This window comes from Triturus cristatus, chromosome 3_2 (assembly GCF_964204655.1).
Source record: "Triturus cristatus chromosome 3_2, aTriCri1.1, whole genome shotgun sequence".
In the NCBI taxonomy this organism is placed as follows: Eukaryota; Metazoa; Chordata; class Amphibia; order Caudata; family Salamandridae; genus Triturus; species Triturus cristatus.
Window position 1 is genome coordinate 686272580 of NC_140584.1, and position 13972 is coordinate 686286551.

Sequence of the window (13972 nt, forward strand, 5' to 3'; positions counted from 1 at the left end):
GTGTATGTTTGTATTTTCTGATGGTAAGTATTTTGATGTGTTGCGCTTTGAAAATCTTGTTGTGCTGGTGTGTGTGATATGTTTTGTTTTTGAGGAGTAGTAAAAAGGGGTGCTGGTGTATTTGTTTCATGCAATGTATTTGGTTGTATAGTATTGTTTGTGAGAGGGGGTTGTGAGGTAGAGGGGTTGGTGATGTGTTTATGAGTAGAGTGTATGTTGTGTGTAGGAGGGAATGAAGTAGAGGTAAGAGTGTTTGTCTTAGACTGGTTTGTTGCAAGAGTTAAAAAGTGTGGTGGTGTACAGTGTGTGTGTTGTGCGTTAGTGTTATTATGGTAGTAGGGAGAGGAGGGTGTTGGTTGGACAAACGATGGAAAGATGAATTTGTGTTTGTTAGTGATTAAAGGTGGTCTGTTAGGTGTAAGTAGTGTAGGGGACGTGTGTCTGGATGGGATGTAGTTATGTATGGTGTTGAATGGGGTTGTGTTAGTGATGAGTGGATTGGTTAGTGATATAGGATAGAGTTGTGTACTGTTTGTAGGTGATGGTGGGTATGTGTGGTAGTTGGGATAGAAGGGTGTATAGATGTGGTTTGGTTCGGTTTGTAGTGTATGCTGGTATATTGGTCCGTGCATAGGGTAGTGTGTGGTGTACATTTGGTGTGAATGTGTTACTATGTTTCTGGATGGTGTGGGGTAGCTATTGCTGAGTGTGAACATGGGCAGCATTTCTAGCTCTAGTCCCGACCAGGCTCGAACAGGCTCAAACAGGTAAATGCCCTTGTGCTCTCTGCCCTTGACCTCTCTGCCCGGGCTGAGACGCCCTAAGCCTCGGCCTTTTATAGCCCTAGTAATCAGGTGACCCCTTCAGCCAATGGGAGCCCTAACCCTATACAATCACAACACTAGCCCTACAATCTAGAACCAATAGGGGATGAGGACCTTACAGCCAATCTCAGCCCTAGTCCAAGCACCCAATAACTTTCAGAAACACTGACCTCTACGTTCAATAGAGGCCCTAGCCCTACCAGTAGTCCCAACCCAAGTCCAAGCAACCAGTGGTACAGGAAGCCCTTGTCCCTACTTCCAATAGAAAGCCTAACCCTACTCTTAGTCCCACACCTAGTCCAGCAACCAATCACACAGGAAACCCTAGTCCCTACTTCCAATAGAAATCCTAACCCTAGCCCTAGTCCCAACCCTACATTGATTGATACACTCAAATACCCAACCAATGAGGACACTAACCCTAATCCAATAGAAACATCAGATGCAACCACCAATCAGTACCAACCACTAGCAGACTATATAAGGTCCCAGCAACCTCAGACAAGGTTTGCTGGCCAAGGAGTTGGAAGCTGCTGCTCCTGTTCAGAATCTCCTAGGAGACAGACAGGCTCAATCCACACTTTGGATTTCTGCAGGTAAGGGTCTAACATGTCCCCTGACAATAGTGTTTGTATAAAAATTTACTCCCTCTCCTGGCCAAAAACGAAGTGCACAGTCCCTATTAAAAACAGTTTAAACAACACACAGAAGATCACTGCTGCCTCAAAGCACCCTCTGATGTAGAATATCCCTGTTGCTGGGGGCGGGGGGAGGGGCTGGATTCACTGACTTGTTAACACAAAATGGTGGCTGGGGGTGCACAGCTTAACATACAGGTCTTAGCACAGAGACAAGGGGAAATTTGGAGGGAAAACTGCTAGTCACCGGGAATGAGAGGGAAAAACTACAGAGATTTAGGACTGCAAATCCCACAATTCAACACGTTAAATGGAAGCAATCATGGGCAGGAAAAACCACAAGTTTGAACACAAAACAGGTGATTAAATATGCAATCACGGGCAGGTTAAAACTACAATTTTAAACTGTAATAACCACAGGCAAAGATAGTAATCACAGATAGGGAAAATCGTTTTTAACTCCGTGATGAAAGGAGAAGCTGTGTCATGAAACTGCTCCGTGAATTACCAGCGCTGTAAGTCTTATGCAAATAAAATCACCTTGATGCCCTGAGACCTACTAAGGGAAACAAGCGTTTTAAAAATGTGCAATTTGTCAACAGCAATCCACTAAGGGTGAAACTATGCTGGGCATTGGACTGCAATTCCCAGCATGCTATAATATGAGGCACTAAGCGGAAACCCACTGAGGGTAATTGATTAATTTAGCATGCGGTCATGAAAATAAAATAGAGCCTGGCTGTTGAATCTTGTGAAGCAAAGCCAATGATTAAGATGGCTTTGGCATTGAAACGCATCAGGCAGCAAAATTAACTTGTGGGTGCTAAGAAGAGTTGGAAATGAACACCGGATGGCCGATTTGCAGCGGAGTGCCTTCCTGAAGCTGCAGGGCATTTGGTGGAGATATATATATATATATATATATATATATATATATATATATATATATATATATATGAGTTTTGACTATTTTAACTGAATCTGAAATGGTTTTATTGAGAATATTATTCTTTTAAACAATTTTAAGATTGTTTTTGAAACTTGTATAATTTTATTTGTTTACTTGTATTATACTTGTATTGGTAGCCTACAAAAACTCGTGATATTACAGCTTGTAGTCTTTCACCCATGTCATTTGTTGTTCACAACACATGTGCCAATCATTTTGCTTGTTAGAATGCACCATATAAACCAATAGGGTGATACCTTACCGTGTCATGTGATCAAGGCCCATGGTCGGGCTGAAGCGCGTCATGGCGGCATTGTCCGTGTTTAAATAAACAAATTTGCACCAAACTGTGGTCCGTATCCGTTGTCCATGAGGAGGCAGTGGCGGAGTTCTTGGGATATTACGAAGCCGGCGGAGTCTCTTTCCGGCAATTATACGGACCCCCTCTCTTTCGGACCGAAGTACTTGGAGAGACTGGATTTCCTTGCACAGGAAATTGATAGCGTTGACCCGGAAGGAGTCGTACTTCGGATCCCCTGGTACCGCGAAAACATCACGATCCTGAGGTAGACTTGTGAGGGACCATCTCGGAGGAAGCGGGCATCTCAAGGATACATTCAGGTATGTGTTTATTGGCGTAGAAGGGGTGAGAGGTGTGCTGATCGAGGAGTTGAAACCAAAAGCAAGGTTTCTATACTTGCCCGATTTATTCACAAACAATATAGCGCAATAACGGCTGACACGGTAAAGGAGAGGGAAGCCGCAGCATTAGCAATGTTTAATGACTGCAGGACTGGGACCAGCAAGGAAACTGACACCACTACTAATCCCATGGAACGTAACACCACAATGAAAGACAAATTTAAAATCTTAGAGAAAAAAAGTCGCTCCGAACAAAGTAAATGGTGGGAATCACGCTCGTTACGAATGTATTTGGATGTGGATAGGGTCCCACGAGGCTTACGAATTCTCTTTAGCGCCTAGTTATGAGGCACCTAACCCACTCATGATGCGTGAGTGGGCCGAATGCAACCTAGATTCCTCAAAACGACTCATGCAAATTTTGATCAAATATGCTGACATCGATCGTGCAGCACTGCTGGAAGAAATAGCAAAAATCAATGAAGAAATTGATGCAATGGAACAAATTGAAGAAAAATCAAAATTACGCCAAGAAATGATATTTAGGCTGAAGAAAGAAGAAGAAAAAATAAAGGAACGCAAATCCTTTAAGTTCTTTCGTGATAAAACAGATCACGAAGTGGGTCAAATTTTTACTTTCTCAAAGAAATATGAATCCCTGAGAGCCAGTAAAGGGAAGAAACCAGGAGCAAGCAACCTAGGTGCTAAAGAAACTAGTGAAAGATCCTCTGGTACATCGTCAAATCTTAGCTCAATTCCTGATAGCGACTCAGATAGAGGTTCAACAACTAACCTCAGTGGACAGAAACATACGCTTGATGAGGAACTTGGTTTTTTATGCGAGGACAGGCGACAAACTCTTCGCCCTCGCATAGTGAAAAACAACCATGGCCCACCAAAAACAGCAAGCGAAAGCAACGGCGCAAGGCAAACCGAGCAAGGAATAAATCTAAAAAAACGGGGTACATGGAGGAGAGGCAAATAAATGAAATAGAAGAAAGGGAAACCATCAACAGGACAATTGTCAACCTTTCGGAAGCCTTATTGAGCGACAAGGAGAAAAGAATACTCAATTTAGGTCTCGTATATTGCCCACCTAACAACTTCAATTATGTAAAAACAAGATTGGATATCATCAAAAGTACCCGTAAACTGAAGCTCAAAAAATACCATATGCTGAACAAGAAATACATCCCATTAGGGGATGGAGAAATAACAACACCAATGTCCACCCAATCAGAATCATCTTTTGTCAATGCAATGCAAGAACTGTGGGACCCTACTGAGTATACAAACAGTCCAGATGATGAACTATCTACCCCTATACCAAATCAAGTAGATTACTTTACAGATCGTAATATAAATATGCAAATTTCACGATCCCGAACGAACTTCAAACCAAAGTCAACCTTTAATCCTGTGATGTTGCGGGACTCTATTGACTTGTTTCATGACCAGGTAACAAAAGAACTGAAAGATTTAAACAGCAAAATATATAGGGGGAAATTCAAATACAACAAAGAACAACAAGACTACAAGACCTTAATGTTGAAACTCAAAGAAAACAATAAAATTGTCATTCGCGCTTCAGACAAAGGTGGGAACATTGTGTTAATGTCTAAAGATAAATACTCTAAAGAAGCCTACAAACAACTTAATGATAGAGCATGTTATATCAAATTTAGTGGCTCTGAATTGAAAGCCATGTATACATTCAGGTATGTGTTTATTGGCGTAGAAGGGGTGAGAGGTCCGATCTGTGGTCCGTATCCGTTGTCCATGAGGAGGCAGTAGCGGAGTTCTTGGGATATATATATATATATATATATATATATATATTATCTATCTACTGGCGGTCGCCAGTAGATAGTTATAGTTAGGACCTATTTTCCATAGGAAATCCGCAACATTCAATTCCCAATAAGTCTGGCGCCGGTTGACGAATGTTCGGGAAATTTTCCAAACTTCTGGCCAGCTCCGCTCCTACCCTGAAAGTTTCGTGGTGATTCGTCAAGCGGGGGCCGAGAAATAAGGGGGTCCCAAAACACGTTTTCCCCATGCAATTTCCCATAGGATCTGTTGTCGCAGCTACAGCCCGAACCGCTGAACGGAATTACACCAAATTTGGCAATAGAGGTAGTCCTCAGTTCAGACTCGTGCCTTTTGCATAAATGATGTGAATCCGTTCAGTAGTTCCTGAGAAAATTAGAGTTAAAAGTACATGTATATCTATGGCCGGGGAGGATCCGCGGACCCTACCCGCACCATAAGCGCACCCTCCCCGAACCAAGCGTGCACCCTCCCGATAGCGCGCTGAATACTAATTGGCTGTCGAGTGTCTGTCTACATTCGAAACCAGGAACTGTTGGTGGCCATTTTCTGCCTCAGTAGAAGCGAGGCAGAAGAAACAAGGGGAATAAGTGTGTAAAACATATAAACGGGGCAGAGTGGAAATACTCTGACCCTGTAGAGGTGCTTAGGGGTTCCCAGAAGGACCCCCTGGGGCCCACTGTAAAAAAAAAAAACGGCGGAATGCGCGCACGGTGCGCGCATTCTATCGCGTTTGGTGCACGGATCCTCTTGCGTTGGGTGTGCGGATCCAAGGAAAAAAAAATTGAAAAAAAACAAGAAATCATTGGTTGTATGACAACTTTCTACACTGAAAGGTAGGGTGTATATTTCTGTTTTTTAAAGGCATAATTCTTATTGGTTAACAAAAACTGATTGTAAGGAACATTATATATGATAAGCTGATATGTTGAAAAGTCAAGCACACTTGCTGTCTTGTTTAGCAACATTGTGTGCTGAACTTGTGACCTGTGTGCTCAGTGCAGTGTTCCATGACCTGTTTCTATGGTAACAGACAGAAGGCAGATTGGGGGAAGGGTTAAAATGTATTTAATTTGGAAAGGGTTGAAATGTTTAACCAATAGAAATGTGTGTTCGCTTTTGAATTTATGTGTGAAGGATTGTGATTTGATGTTTACATGTATATGTGTGGAAAATGAAAGGGAAACTTTTCCTTTCTTTGTTTTTGCTGAGAGGTGCACAGTGCAGAGATTCTGTAAAAGAAAATCTGGTGTGTGACTGATATACTTCTTAATCTACAGAACAACTTGAAAGGTGAGTTATTTAATTGTGAGGGGATGTATGTAGACTATTTTGATTTTAATCGGACTACTGTATTTCTCCTGCTAAAGTGTGGGGAGTACTTTTTTTCTCTACAATCTTATTGACAGTGTGTGTGCATGTAGAAACAATTCTGTGATAAGCATATGTGTTTTTCATGTGTTTGCAGACAGATAACGGTGCTGTTTTTATATTTTGGTAGAATTAGAAACCAGTCATTGGTTATGAATTTGTGAAATGAGTTATGTTTCTATATTAAAATGTAGTACTCCTTCTAGATGAAGAAATGTGTTTTGGTATAGTGGAAGGGATAGTGTAGTTTGTCTAGAATCCCACAGTGAGTATGTGTGCATTTGGGAACCACTGTGAGAGAAGCATTTGGTAAAATCATGTATTTGCTGACAGACAATTGTTTTTAAACCTGTCATGTTGTCAAGTTTTAGTAGCATTAGAAGGCAGTTTTTGCTTATGCTTTGATTAAATGAGTCAGGCTTTGACACAAAAGTGCAGTCCTGAAATATGTAGATTGTGTGCAGTTCCCTTACCACTTCCACTGTAGTGAATGAGTTTTGGTAAACTCCTAGGGATAGTGGTGCTTGTCTAGATTCACACTGTGAGTCTGTGTGCATTTGGTAACCACTATGAGAGAAGCATTTGGTAACACTGTGTATTTTCTGACAGATAACTGTTTTAAAATCTGTCATGTTGTCAAGTTTTAGTAGCATTAGAAGCCAGTCTTTGCTTATGCGTTGATTAAATGAGTTAGGCTTTGACAAAAAAGTGCAGTCCTGAAATATCTAGATTGTGTGCAGTTCCCTTACCACTTCCACAGTAGTGAATGATTGTTGGTAAACTCCTAGGGATAGTGGTTGTTATCTAGAATCACACTGTGAGTCAGTGTGCATTTGGGAACCACTGTGAGAGAAGCATTTGGTAACATTGTGTATTTGGTGACAGATAACTCTTTTAAAACATGTCATGTTGTCAAGTTTTAGTAGCATTAGAAGCCAGTCTTTGCTTATGCGTTGATTAAATGAGTTAGGCTTTGACACAAAAGTGCAGTCCTGAAATATGTAGATTGTGTCTAGTTCCCTTACCACTTCCACAGTAGTGAATGATTTTTGGTAAACTCCTAGGGATAGTGGTTGTTGTCTAGAATCACACTGTGAGTCTGTGTGCATTTGGGAACCACTGTGAGAGAAGCATTTGGTAACATCGTGCATTTGATGACAGATAACTCTTTTAAAACCTGTCATGTTATCAAGTTTTAGTAGCATTAGAAGCCAGTCTTTGCTTATTGTTGCGGGTCACCGCAGCTCCGTTCGCGCTGGCAGGCGCTGAATGGAGACACTACAGTTCCCGGCAGCCTCGATGCGCTGCGGGACGTTGGACGTCTCCGCCGCGTTTCACGTGATGCGGAAGCAGCAGCATAAGTAGAGGCAGCATGAAGAAACGCTGCCGATTATTCAGATGAATGCAGGCTTCCATGGACTTCGTTTTGGCACCGGAGGTCTGGTAAGGGTGTCAGTGGCACCAGTAGTTCTGTAAAATACTTTGCCCTTGGAGTTGGTGAATTCCGTTGGTCAGTCCTGCCATTGCATGAGGAAAGACCTGCGCGGTGCAAGTTTGGTTCTCGCTCCTGAGACTTACTCTCCCGCAGTTAGCTTCTAGGCAGTGAGATTGCGGGGTGCTTTCCCTACGTTGGCGAACTCTCCCCTGACTAAATATCAGAGTTCATGCGAGGGAAAAACTACCAGTAAAACCTAGATACAGAAGGGACGCCCTCAGTATGCCTTTTCGTTTATCTGTCTTTACCAGAGGTATGAGTGACGTAACTCTACTGGATATTACGAAAGTTGGAATGGTTGATGTTGGCAACATATCACCTTGAGCAGTGAGTGCATTGACGAATTACGTATCTTTTTTAAAAAAATTTTTTTTACTTTATTTATTGAGTTTCGCTTATATACAGCCAGTGTAATCAATACAAAACTGCATGAACCCATTGCAGCATATTCAGAAGTGATACACAACATGTCAACACTCATTAACGAGGTGCACAGCAAAGTACACGTAATTCCTGCTCGTTCCCGCATACACCATAGTCCACGTAAAAGACCAAAGGCCGGCAGTCCACACTACAAACATGGACCATCCATCGAGGCACACAAGCGCAGACAGTAATTGAATTCAGAAGAGAGGGTACAGAAAGCCACCCCCATCCCCGGCATCCCCCATGGCCATCCACACTGGGCACAAAGAACAACATTAACACAGGAGGACCCCAGTCATATCCCCACATCATATTCCCAGACCATGGACGAGACTAAAGGGCTCTGAGTCTAAAACCTAGCCATTATCATGCAATGCGCAACACTGCACTCTATGTGGAGGCCTCAGAGGTGTGTAGCAGGAGATACTGTTTAAGTGGTCCCCATATGTCCCTGTGTCTGGAGCTGCGGGTCAACGTTTCTGCGTAAATGGAGCTCTGGTCCTGACTGTATATCATATCTGCTAGCCATTCCTTAGATTTAGGGGCGCGTCCCCTACACCATCTGCACGCCACTCTCCGCTTCGCCAATAAGAGTGCAAGTACAACATAATGGCGATAGGCCTGCGGAAGCTGCTCAGTATATCCCAGTAGAGCTACAAGTGGATTACATACAACGACACCAGACGTCATCTGTGTGAGTGCTTCAAAAATTTTGTGCCAATAGTCCAAGACTCTGGGGCAGTCCCACGCCAGGTGCATAAAACTAGCCCCCGGGCTACCACAGCGTTCGCAGCTGTCGCTGTCATGTAGCTTGAGTCGATATAATTTTACGGGAGTACAATAGATACGATGGATGTACCAAAAATGGATAATCCGCAATCTACAGCTGTCTGAAATGCGCGCAACTTGCCTACAACAATATCCCCATTGCTCCGGAGACAGGTCAAATCCTAGATCAATGGACCAATGGTGCAATGCGGCATGTGCAGGTTCTGGCTGAAGAGTACGGACCGTGTGATATAACGTAGAGACGATATGCCTAGGGCTATCTGCAGATAACATACGATGGAGCGGTACCAATGAGTCCGGCTCCTTGGGAAAATCTGGGAGAATATTCCGCAGCCCTTGTTGGAGCCGCAAATATAAAAAGTTTTCTAACGGAGTGGGAGTCATCTGTCGGAAAAACTGATCACTTGATCGAAATCTACCCTGTATAAAAAGATCCCCCCAAGTGTCAATCTGCAGACGCGCGCACATCCTATGAAATCCCCGTTCCTGCAACAAAGGCATCTGTGGATGATAGGACAGTGGCATCAATGGGGAATATATCATTGCAGCATTAAGACGTTTCCCAATGGTGAGCCAGGCAGTGATTGTGCCCGTGACAGTAGTGGGAGGCGTGTTTCTAGCCGGCGGAGACGCATGCACCGCTCCACTCAGCGGAACTGGGTCCGACAACCAATCCTCCGCCGCCACCTGCGGCAGATAACTCGAGGGGCACATCCAATAATAAGCATGTTGTGCCTGCGCGCATGCATAATACAGTTCAAAGTCTGGGAGGTCAAACCCACCTTGCGCACATGGACGCGTGAGCACAGTCCACTTCAAACGGGGCTGCTTACCTCCCCAAAACAGTCTCAGCAATTCTGTTCTAAGAGAGGCGAAGAAATTTCGTCCCGGGGGATAGGGAATGTTCAAGAAAAGGTATAAGAACTGTGGAAGCGCTACCATTTTGATCAAAGAGGCACGGCCGGCCATAGACAGAGGCAAGGCTAGCCATCTCATAACATTGCAAGCCAGGCGTTCAATCGCTGTGCCATAATTAAGCCGCAGTATCTCATCACTGGTAGTCCCAATTTGAATGCCTAGGTAGCGGAAGTCTGCTTCACACCAAACCAAGGGGAAATCAGGCGTAAACCTGGGCACCGCTGGCGTGAGAGGAAAAATCAGGGACTTCACCCAATTAATATGGATGCCCGACAGATGACCAAACACTATAAAGTCCCGTAAAACTGGATTCAAGTTATTTTGCGGCTCTCTGATGTATAACGTCATGTCGTCGGCATATAGCGATATGAGGATGTGCCTCAGGTTGCAGCGCAGAGCGCGCTCTCGATGCTGTTGCCGTAATTTACAAGCAATGGGCTCTATCGCAAGGGCAAAGAGCAGGGGAGACAGTGGGCACCCCTGCCTTGTGCCGCGGGATATGGGAATCTCAGCGGAGATATGTCCATTTATGAGAACTCGTGCGGTGGGACCAGTGTATAGCAGGCGTATCCATGCAATGAAGGGTACTGGAAAGCCCATTCGGCCAAGAATTGCATCAAGATAACCCCATTCTACGGAATCAAATGCCATCGTGGCATCAAAAAAGATTGCAGCCATGGACAGATCTGGCGCTATGTTCTGAAGTGTGGAAAATAATGTACGGAGATTATGCGATGTGGCCCGCCCGGGCACAAAGCCAGATTGGTCAGGCAGCACCAATTTATCTATTAAGAGCAGCAATCTATTGGCCAGGACCTTAGCCAGGATTTTAGTGTCACAATTTAATAGCGATAAAGGCCTGTAGGAGTCACAGGAGGTAGGGTCTTTGCCCGGTTTAAGCAGTGACGATATCAGTGCCATTCTCATAGATGGGGGAAGCCTGCCACCTTCCATGGACTCCAGGTACACATCCTTCAATACCGGGGCCATAATATCAATGTAGGCCTTATAAAATTCGGCTGGCAGGCCATCCAGCCCTGGGGCCTTACCAGATCTCTGCTGCATAATTGCCTCCCTAATTTCGTCGAACTCAAATGGGGCACTAAGGAATTCCCTATGATGATCTTCTAGCCATCCCAGTGCTACATCATCCAGGTAACTATCTAACTCCATGCTGCCTTGGCGTCGTGAAGTGTACAGCGCGGAGTAATGCTCTGTGAAACAGGCTAAAATTTCCGTAGTGTCGACGAGGGCTACCCCATCTTGGCCTTGAATCTCCAGTACACTCTGCGTGCCCCTAGGTCTCCTAATCATATCCGCTAACGCTCTACCAGGACGTTCCCCTTCACCATACCTCCTTGCCTTCCAATATTTGCCCCTAAAATTGGATTCCCGCTCCGCAGTGGCTGCATAGTCAGCAAGCTTCTCTTTAAACCTGCATCCGCCCATCATCCCCCCCCACCATCCCACGCTCCAACGCCTTAAACTCGAGCTCCAACTTCTGCAGTGTGCTCCACAAGTCTTTCAGAACCCCAAAAACTTTCGAGATACAAAATCCCCGAATGGTGACCTTAAAGGCCTCCCACAGTATTTCTATGGAGTCTACCGAGTGCCTATTTCTGTTAAAAAAATCACTTATCTCTTCTCCCAGTTCCTTTTGAAAAATGGGGTCTAGAAGGGCCGTGGGCTGTAATCGCCAGTGCCGTCTGGGCGTGCTGTAGCCGGGTACATGGATCTCCATCTTAACCGGGGAGTGGTCGGAGAATGTTTTAGCCAAATGAGTGATTGTAGTTATGGAGGGTGCAAGATCCCGTGAGAGTAAAAAATAGTCTGGATGTGCCCAGGTGCCCGCATGGGTGTTAGTATGTGTACCCTCCCTAACCAGCATATGGCGAAGACGCCATGCGTCTACCAGACTACCTTCCTGAAGTATCTCCGACAGAACCGCTTGTGCCCTGGTATAATGATGCGGGGCTGGATTTGACCTGTCCTGAGTCGGCTGAAAGGCTACATTAAAATCCCCGCCCCATATCACCTGTGCGAATCCCAGCTCCATGACCTTACCCCAGAGTACAGAGAAAAATTCAGGAGAATCAACGTTGGGACCGTAGCAGCAAACCAGTATAACTGACGCCAAACCCAGTTTGCCCCATACCAATACATAGCGGCCCTGGGGGTCTGTGGTGGAGCCAACAAACGTGAAAGGTGTATGCTTTTTTATTAGTATGGCAGTCCCCCTCGCATATGAGGAATAAGAAGAAAAGATTCTGTGGTCTGCCCATCTACTGGCAAACCCAGGAGGCTTCCGGGGGTCCACGTGGGTTTCCTGCAGTATGGCCACCTGAATGTGATGGCGATCAAGGTAGGAGATAATTTGCCTACGCTTGCGCGGATCTCCCAACCCCCGAACATTCCAGGAAATAAATCTTAGGCTGGGATCAGGGGGACCATCATGCCCTAACTGCGTACCCCGCTGCGACATTTCATTTTCAGCAAATAAACATCAAGTAAACCATGCTCGTGTACCACTAGGACTGCAATCATTGATAATACATACATTGCGTAGGAACAAAACCATTCACCTTCCCCCCCTCCCCCTCCCACACTGACATCCCAATCATGCCAATGAATAGCCCCCACCCTCCCACCTTCCCCTCTTTAACCAACCAATGCATAGGGTTTGCGTCTAACAGGGGTTTTCCGTGATGGGGGGCTTGTCTAGGTGACCCACCCTACCCTCACCGACCACGAGGCAATGATTTGAGGGCACCCGCCTCTGACACATCCAGTGAGGTGTTCGGCCTTGAGGAACCTTTGAGCCAGTAGCAAAGAATGACATACATAGAGTGCATCGCCATGGACTCCACACTGCTCAGCAAGCCTAACCTCCCGTGCCCACCCATGCAGCAGCATTGTTGTAACAAAAACATCAAACATGTTGAATAACCATCCGACCATCAACTAGTCCACTGCGTCTAGGATTTCGGAGCTCACGGCAGCTTCCTTAGGCTTCCTGAGGCGCTTCAAGAATTCGTCTGCTTGCTGAGGCTTGGTAAAAAACATCTGTTGTCCCTGATGCGTAACGCACAACCGTGCAGGATATAGTAGCGCGTAATCTATTTTGGCTTGACGCAGTTTTTGCTTCACCGGAAGAAATCGCCTTCTTTCTTCTTGCACCATCGCAGTGAAATCTGGGTAGACTGTAAATGGCGTGCCTTCAAAATGCAATGTTTTCTTTTCGCGGGCCACTCGTAGATCCCGGTAATTTAGAATACGGGCTATGATAGGACGGGCAGCAGCCCCAGGGGGCGGCCGAGGACCAAGCGCTCTGTGCGCGCGCTCCACAATGAAGTGCGGGATAGCGCTTCAGACCCTGTGGTGGCCTGCAACAACTTCTCAATATAGGATTCCATCTTTCCTGTGTTGGCACTCTCAGGGATTCCAAGCACGCGAATATTACTCCTCGCTTCCAACTCCTCGTTTTTCGCTGCTATTATTTTAAGCAATTTGTCCATTTGGGTAACACTGCTTTGGAGCTGCGTCGTTGCGTCCTCATTGTCTGAAATCCTGCGCTCCGTTTCCGTAATGCGCTCTCCATCTTGATCCATCTTGTGAACTATACTGTCTATATGGGACGTCATGTAATCGATTTTATCCACCTGCGAAGTTAGCCCTTGTCGGACCTCCATCATAAACGCCCTAATTTCACCGTTAGGGCCAGTGCCACCTCCCGAGGCACCCGTTTCTGCCCCAGTGTCCATCTCCATCGACTGGGATCGCATAGGTTTTTTGGATTCAAAGTTAATACGCGGTTGTTTCGCGTCTGGTTTCCCCATGGTTAGCGCGACACAATGCCACAGTGGTCACCAAGGTGCCGAACCTGGAAAAAGAGTGAGCGGGGGAAGTCACAGTCGCAGGTCAGCCTCACCGCTATTGATCCAAACCCACTGGCTCCGTGTGCTTACGCCCACTCCTCAGGAGATACCACAACAACAGATGTCAGCATTAGGTGGCCAAGGCCAGTGCACCTCTACCACACCGTGGCGTCTACCAGCCACATCGTCATACAGGAAGTCAAGTGTTTGAAAGA